The sequence below is a fragment of the Mandrillus leucophaeus genome, unplaced genomic scaffold (assembly GCF_000951045.1).
Source record: "Mandrillus leucophaeus isolate KB7577 unplaced genomic scaffold, Mleu.le_1.0 Scaffold186, whole genome shotgun sequence".
Taxonomy (NCBI): domain Eukaryota; kingdom Metazoa; phylum Chordata; class Mammalia; order Primates; family Cercopithecidae; genus Mandrillus; species Mandrillus leucophaeus.
The window spans coordinates 5,669,798-5,677,460 of record NW_012101876.1 but is presented as its reverse complement, the minus strand read 5'-3'; the positions used below and the strand labels follow the sequence as shown (position 1 = coordinate 5,677,460).

The 7,663-nt window shown below is 37.6% G+C and overlaps 1 protein-coding gene across 4 annotated transcripts in view; it reads left to right on the top strand.

Annotated features, from left to right (window-relative positions):
- Nucleotides 1-7,663, top strand: part of CPNE4 (copine IV) — a 518,534-nt gene that overhangs the window by 372,634 nt on the left and 138,237 nt on the right. The gene's annotated exons all lie outside the window — the stretch shown is intronic.

Below are 7,663 nucleotides of genomic sequence, written 5' to 3'. Positions count from 1 at the left end.
ATCGTGGCCACTTTTTCAATCTATCACAAAGGCTTTTTGAGCACCTTGGGAATGTAAAAGCTGGAAGAAAATACGCATTCAGAATCACCAAAGGAAGACAATAGGCTGAATGCCAGAAGCAGATTTCAGGAGATGTTTTTTATAGTCCATGCTCTGGCCTTTCTTCTACCTTGAAAGTCTAGAAGTTCCTTGTTGTCAATGGCCCAGAGTTGATTCAACCAATTAAGGATAACTAAGCAAATTTACTGGAGACTTGTGCCTATAAACTAAAAAAGCCCATTGATTAATGTTCAGTGAAAAACACAACCATCAGCCAGACCCGGCAGTCATATCAGCTTCTCAAGGGTGTTTTCTTGTGGGCAAACCACGGAGAAGACAATCATTAGAATGTTGCTGTGATTGCCTGAAATCAGAACTGGGTAACTGAGACAGTTAATGGCTTCATTTGCTGAAAACCAGGAGTGCCCACTTCCACCGTCCATCAGGCGGAGTAAACACTCATGTTGACTTTTCAGGGGAACTAATCCCCTGGAAAGTGTTAGCTGGGCACTGAGGATGTTTGCCTTAGTAGCTTTACATTTTCCTCACTACTTTTGCCCCACAAACCTTCTGACAGATACAATTTTTTGATTCATCAATGTGATCAGTCAGGTTAGAATCCCATCTGATTGGTTAATTCCAAGCTCTTTAAGGTGGCTTTATATTCTTTGCTTAAACCCATTCTGTATGAGCTTTGCAGTTGAACTCGTAGCAGACATGTTCACTTCCATGTTCTTGAGGAGCAACTCAGAGTTGCACCTGATATCTCTGTAAGAACCAAGATACTCAAGCCTCAACCCCACTGGAAACCTTCAATTCAAAACCAGGATTCCTGGCTCTTTGGTCCTTCATGTGGAAGCTCCTATGCAGAATGGCCAAGAGCTGTGACTTCAGGCATAGGATGGCAGTTATCACTTACACTTTGAGTAGCACCCTCCTATTTCCAGGGAGGTAAATGACCCTCTTTGGTCAGAAATAAAATAGCACCTCTTTTAGCCATACATCAACTTTTTATGAGGAGTCATTAAATGGTTAAAAGGAGAGGGTCATCTGTAACTGAATTTTAAAAATGCAGAAAAGGAACACTTTGTGGCTTTGTGAGTGCTCTGCGGCCTGTAGAGAAATAAGTGGGAGCTAAGGAAATAGATGACTGATTGATACATGATAGATAGATGATAGAGGAGAAGAAGAAAGAATGTGAGAAGGAAGAATAGAGGAAAAGAAGGAAAAAAAGAAGAAAGGAAGGAGAAAGGAAGGGAGTAGGGAGAGAAGGATCAGGGTTTCTCCACCCGTGCACTATTGATGTTTGGATTTTGCTGTGGGGAGCTGTCCTCTGCCTGTAGGATCCTTAACAGCAACCCTAGCTAGTAGATGCCAGTAGTATTCCACCTTCTGTCACATACACACTCACACACCTTGCTTCCTGTGTCAGTCTGACAATCAAAAGTGTATTCAGACATTGCCAAATGTTCTCTAGAGGGTAAAATCACTTCCCGATAAGAACCACTGGTATAGTACATCAAACGTATTATACATTAGAGGCACCTGGGAGCCTTGTTAAAATCCTCGAGAACCTATGAAAATGTTTTAATTTCTTTTAAAATCAGAAGAAGAGAATCAACATGTAAGATTAACTAAAATATTCTAATTTGTTTTCTTGCATCAGAAAGCAACCAACTTTTTAAGGTCCATGAAAATCTGTTGTGTTAAGAGGGGCCTAAGAAGGCAAAAGTGCCTAGAGTCAATGAAAGTCACACTGTGTTCCTATCCCAAACATCATATCATCTCATCAGAAAATACTTCAGTATGTATTGCTAATAGATAATAAATATTTCCATTAATAAAACTATAAAACATTACTCTTAAGAATACTAACTATACTTCCTTAATGCCACCAAATATTCTGCCATTGTTTATTTTTGCCAGAGTCTCTTATTTATTAAACAATTGTTTCTATTTGTTTGTTTTTAAGTGAAGATTTAAACAAGGCCTAAGCACTGCATTTGACTGAGATGTCTCTGAAGCCTCCTTTAATCAGTTCGTTCTCACTCCCCTTTTTCTCCCACTTGTAATTTACTTAGTGAAGAAACCAGGCTGGTTTGTGCCATAGCATTTCTCACATTCTGTTTCCTATAAACGCGTATTTGGAACTTGGTCAGATTTCAGGGTCTGTTTTCTGGCAAGAATGCCCCGGTATTATTAAGAATTTATGGATTTTTTATGTATTTCAGTGTTTCCATCTATTTCAGTTATTATAATTCCTTTGAAATCTTAAGTTGTCCCATATTTGGCCAATAAAAACTTCTTCAAGTTGGCTCTTGAATTCTTTTGATATTAACTTAGTAATGCTTAATAACATCCTTGCTTTCTGGAAAGAATTTTTGAACTAAATTAATTTTGAAATTTTATAATTTTTTTTCTTCATTATATATATATTTCTATGGATGCAGAGCCGTATTTTAATGTCTCTTGAAATCATCCCTCTCCATAGTTAGACCTATAGCACATAGAACAGTCAGGTTCATTTGTTTCAATTTGTTTTCAATTTTTAGATATTTTTTTCAAATTTAATTTTGCCTTATATTAAATGTTTACATGGTTCCAAAGTCAAAACTACAAAACAGGGCATATTTAGAAAAGATTAACTTCCATTCCTGTCTCTTCTACCTTTTACCTTCATTTGGTAGCAAATTTTTGTATGCTACATTTTATAGCATATTTTAATACCTGGTAGAGTTAACCATATCCTATTCTGTATTCCTTGCCTTCTTAAGGGTTTTTCTGGATATTTTACCTGTTTTTTCCATTGAGCTTTATAAACAACTTATCTAATACCAGAAGAAAACTCAAAACTTGATAACATTTTATTGAGATTGCATTTAACTTGTGAATTAGGCAGAATTTTCTCTTTATAATATTGAGTCTTCCTATCCTAGAATATGGCATGTCTTTTCATTCATTCAAGTCTCCTTTTGTGTTTTGCAGGAGTGCTTAATGTTTTTTCTCTTATTTTCTATGTACCTCTTAGAACCTCTGACTATTGTTTGTATATATGAAGGTCATCGAATTTTTTCTTAAACTAGTATTTGTTCTCTTACTGTTTATAGTAATTTTCCCATTAATTTTGCTTTTTGCCTTGCCTTGCCTTGCCTTTCTTTTTGAGACAGAGTCTTGTTCTGTCACCCAGGCTGAAGTGCAGTGGCGTGATCTAGGCTCGCTACAACCTCTGCCTCCCAGGTTCAAGTGATTTCCCTGCCGTGGCCTCCTGAGTAGCTATGATTACAGGCGTGTGCCACCACGCCCAGCTAATTTTTATATTTTTAGTAGAGATGGGGTTTCACCATGTTGGCCAGGTTGGTCTCAAACACCTGACCTTAAGTGATCTGCACACCTTGGCCTCCCAAAGTGCTGGGATTACAGGCATGAACCACCGTGACCAGCCTGTTTTTTTCCAAATATATAATCATACTACTTGAAAATGGAGATAGTTTTTATCCTTACCTCTTTTTTTCTTCTAATACCCTCAATGTGATAGATGGCACTGGAGGTAGAGGGCCTCCTTGTCTTATTCATGAACATAGTAGAAAATTCTATAGTGTTTCCCCATTAATTCTGGCAGAGATTAATTTTTTTTGTAGAGAGAGAGTCTTGCTATGTCGCCCAGGCTGGTCTCAAACTCCTGGGCTCAAGCAGTCCTCTCCCTCAGCCTCCTAAAGTGCTGGGATTACATATGGGAGCCAATGCATCTGGCTGGGATTCATTTTTTAATGTAACTCTGAAGGTATCAGACACTCAGTGCTTTGTCTACTGAGCCTTAAATACCTATGATATTCAATACAATTAAATACCTTAAATATTCAGATAATATTTTTACTGGTTATGGTAACCCAAGAGATAACACCGCAACATGCTAAAATGTCTTCTGAACTGTATAAAAGGCGTTACACTACTACTTTCTATGGCATCCTAGACGTGCCATATTCTAGGATAGGAAGACTCAATATACATTATTTCTACAGCATATTAGAGTTTATAAAGCCCTTATCAAAATCATAATTTCATTTACTTCTAACCACATTGTGAGGTAGGTTCCATTTTCTTCATTTTACAGATGAGGAAACTGAGACTCAAAAACCCATGCTGTTAAATGTCAAATTCAATGTTGTTTTGATCAGATTGCACTGCCTCTATTTTATTGTGTTATACTTATTAGAAAACAAATCATCCTGATAAGCATATTTCTTGACCTTTCAACCAGAATGATTTGTTTACCATTACTCTAATATTTAACAGAAGTAAGATTTGTCTTTATGTAACATTTCACAAAGTCTGAGACACTAAAGGAAAGTCTTTCAATAAAACTGTAACACAATGCTTACTTAACAATGTATGATTTATAAGAAAATATGTACCTCTTAGATTCTAGGAACTATGGCATTAACCACTTTCTTTGATCAACATATTGTTAATACCCAGAACATATTCTTTAGGAGGCAATGCTGATGTTCAGAATAGATTCTTCCAGAGGGTGTTCTTAGAGAAGAAAAGGGTGAGAGGGCACTGTCAGCAAGTATTTACTCATAACCCAATTATGCCTAGCACTGTGGAAAACTGTCATGCCAGAACAGTCTTGACAAACACCATATAAGCACCCTGAGGCCATTTAATCACACGCATTCTAGGGCCATTTTCTATCTCTTTCTCTAATTTCCAAAGCACACAAGTAATATGGATACTTTCCCCTATACAAAATTCATCAGGCATTCTCAGAGTATGGTTGATAGGAGCTATTTGCCTTGAAGGGGAAACTAAGGTGATAGCATCAGTTGTTCTAGATCACTTTGCCCCCATGCCTTATGTAGGAGATAGGCTGAACCCATGATACAGTAAAGGGAATGGCAGAAGAGGAGGAGAAGCAGGTAGCCAAAGTCAAAGTAGAAGTGAGTAAGACCCAGGAACCCAGTAAGGGCTGAAAGGAGGCCCAAATACAAGTCTAAAGCAACCCCTCAATGACATTTCACCCACGATTCACCTCGCTTGTTCTTTGCGCCCCCTGTCTTGGGCTGCCATGCCTGGCTGATTTAAAAGAGCCATGTTCTTGAGTTGCCTTCTGACACCCCCAAAGTTGGATTCCTGGCCAATCAGGAAAGTGCTCTGTTAAATCAGAATCTCACACTCAGTGGTCCTGGAGACTTCATTTTCACAATTTACATAAACAATGCTGGTTCAGGCCATTTGCCAAGCACACATTGAGAAACACTGTCTTTTTTTTTTTTTTTTTTTTTTTTTTTTTTTTTTTTTTTTTTTTTTTTTTTTTTTTTTTTTTTTTACTTTAAGTTTTTTCTTTAAGTTTTTTTACTTTAAGTTCTAGGAGACATGTGCAAAATGTGTAGGTTTGTTACATAGGTATACATGGGCCATGGTGGTTTGCTGCATTTATCAACCTGTCATCTAGGTTTTAAGCCCCGTATGCATTAGGTATTTATCCTGATGCTATCCCTCCCCTTGCCTCCCACCCCCTGACCGGCCCCAGTGTATAATGTTCCCCTCCTTGTGTCCATGTCTTCTCATTGTTCCACTCCCACTTATGATTGAGAACATGTGGTGTTTGGTTTTCTGTTCCTGTGTTAGTTTGCTGAGAATGATGGCTTCCAGCTTCATCCATGTCCCTGTAAAGGAGATGAACTCATTCTTCTTCATGACTGCATAGTATTCCACGGTGTATACATGCCACATTTTCTTTAACCAGTCTATCACTGATGGGCATTTGGGTTGAGTCCGTGTCTTTGCTATTGTAAATAGTGCTGTGATAAACATACATGTGCATGTGTCTTTATAGTAGAATGATTTATAACCCTTTGGGTATATACCCATAATGGGATTGCTGAGTCAAATAGTATTTCTGGTTCTAGATCCTTGAGGAAACACTACACTATCTTCCACAATGTTTGAACTAATTTACACTCCCACCAACAGAGTAAAAGTGTTCCTATTTCTCCAAGCCTCACCAGTGTCTGTTGTTTCCTGACTTTTTAATAATCAACATTCTAACTGGTGTAAGATAGTATCTCATTGTGGTTTTGATTTGCATTTCTCTAATGACCAGTGATGATGAGCTTTTCTTCATATGTTTGGTGGCTGCTTAAATGTCTTCTTTGGAGAAGTGTCTGTTCATATTCTTCACCCACTTTTTGATGCGATTGTTTTTTTCTTGTAAATTTGTTTAAGTTCCTTATAGGTTCCAGATATTAGATCTTTGTCAGATGGATAGATTGCAAAAAGAGAAATACTGTCTTTCTACTGATCCTCCAAATCTAGCTGACTCACTTCAGCACTGTTTCCGATGCCTTACTGTGAGGCTGAGTGTATATGTATATGTGTGTATGTATGGGTACATTCTGTTGTTCCTCCTATAAGAAATCCTTAACAGCTCTCTTTTGATTACATCCAACTATTCATATCTTTCTCATTTCATGTGTGACCAGGCGATCTTCAATTGAAATTGTATTTTCTCCACAAATTCACTGTCTTTGCTTTGCCTTTCTGAGCCAGACTGACACACTACTGCCAAATGGATTTGAGTTCATTCACAGAGTTTGCCTTGGAACTTCCCCCTTTATTCTCAGTCTCATGTGACTCTTAACTCCTGGGTCCCTACTTGCCTCTTATTTTGCCTCTGATCTTTTATAATTAATTGCATGTTTGTTTTCTTTCTGTTTCATGCTGATGTTTTTCTAGCAAACCTTCTAGCTCTTACTGGTTGGAAAGGAAAGGACAAGTTCCAACTCCCAGATCTGAATCCTTGGCATTGGCCCCAATTCAGCCCCATTAATTCCCCCAAACCCATAGAAATGGCTTTAATCACTATATACCAATTACATCAATATTTCATGATTATTGGTGCAAAACACAGGCAGTTGGAATTGAGGAGTCTACTGCTATGTCCAGTATTGATAGAAACACCTGCAACAAAGAACCTGGCATTTTTAGGCAATTGAAAGCAATTTCACCTTCCTCTCTATGTGCCTTATATTTGTAATGGGAAAAAAAAATCCTTAGATGGCTCATAGTCCTCTTGAGTTTTCTTGAGATCTGGTCAGATTCAAGTGCTTTCTTTATGGCCTTCTGGACTCAAGAGCTGCTGGTTTTGTGCCTGTCAATAGTTCATTCTTCTAAATGTCCTGGAATTTACCTGATTGCAGACTCATGGAGGTGTCTCTATATTGGATCAACCATAGCACAGGAATTCTTGAGTCTACTTAACTAAATGGCACCCTTGAGTACAGCAGGCTCCCTCTACTGAAATTGGAAATCAATACTGCAGCATGAAAAAGCAGTAGCCAGCTCAAATAGTGTTAAATCATGCAGGAATCAATGAGGTTTCTGAATTGAGAGAAAAACTACATATTCTCTCAACTTTAATAATTCTTTCTTTTCATTAATGTCATCTTATATTACATCTTATATTTGCTAAAACACATATTAAGAATCTGTGTTTTAGCAAATTGCTTATAATTACAGAGCTTAATTTGCACAGCCTTAGTTTAAACCTGGGTCTCTCCTGCTCTATAATCTCTGCTCTTCACTATTTAAAAAACAGTTAATATTTACTGAGCACTTACCA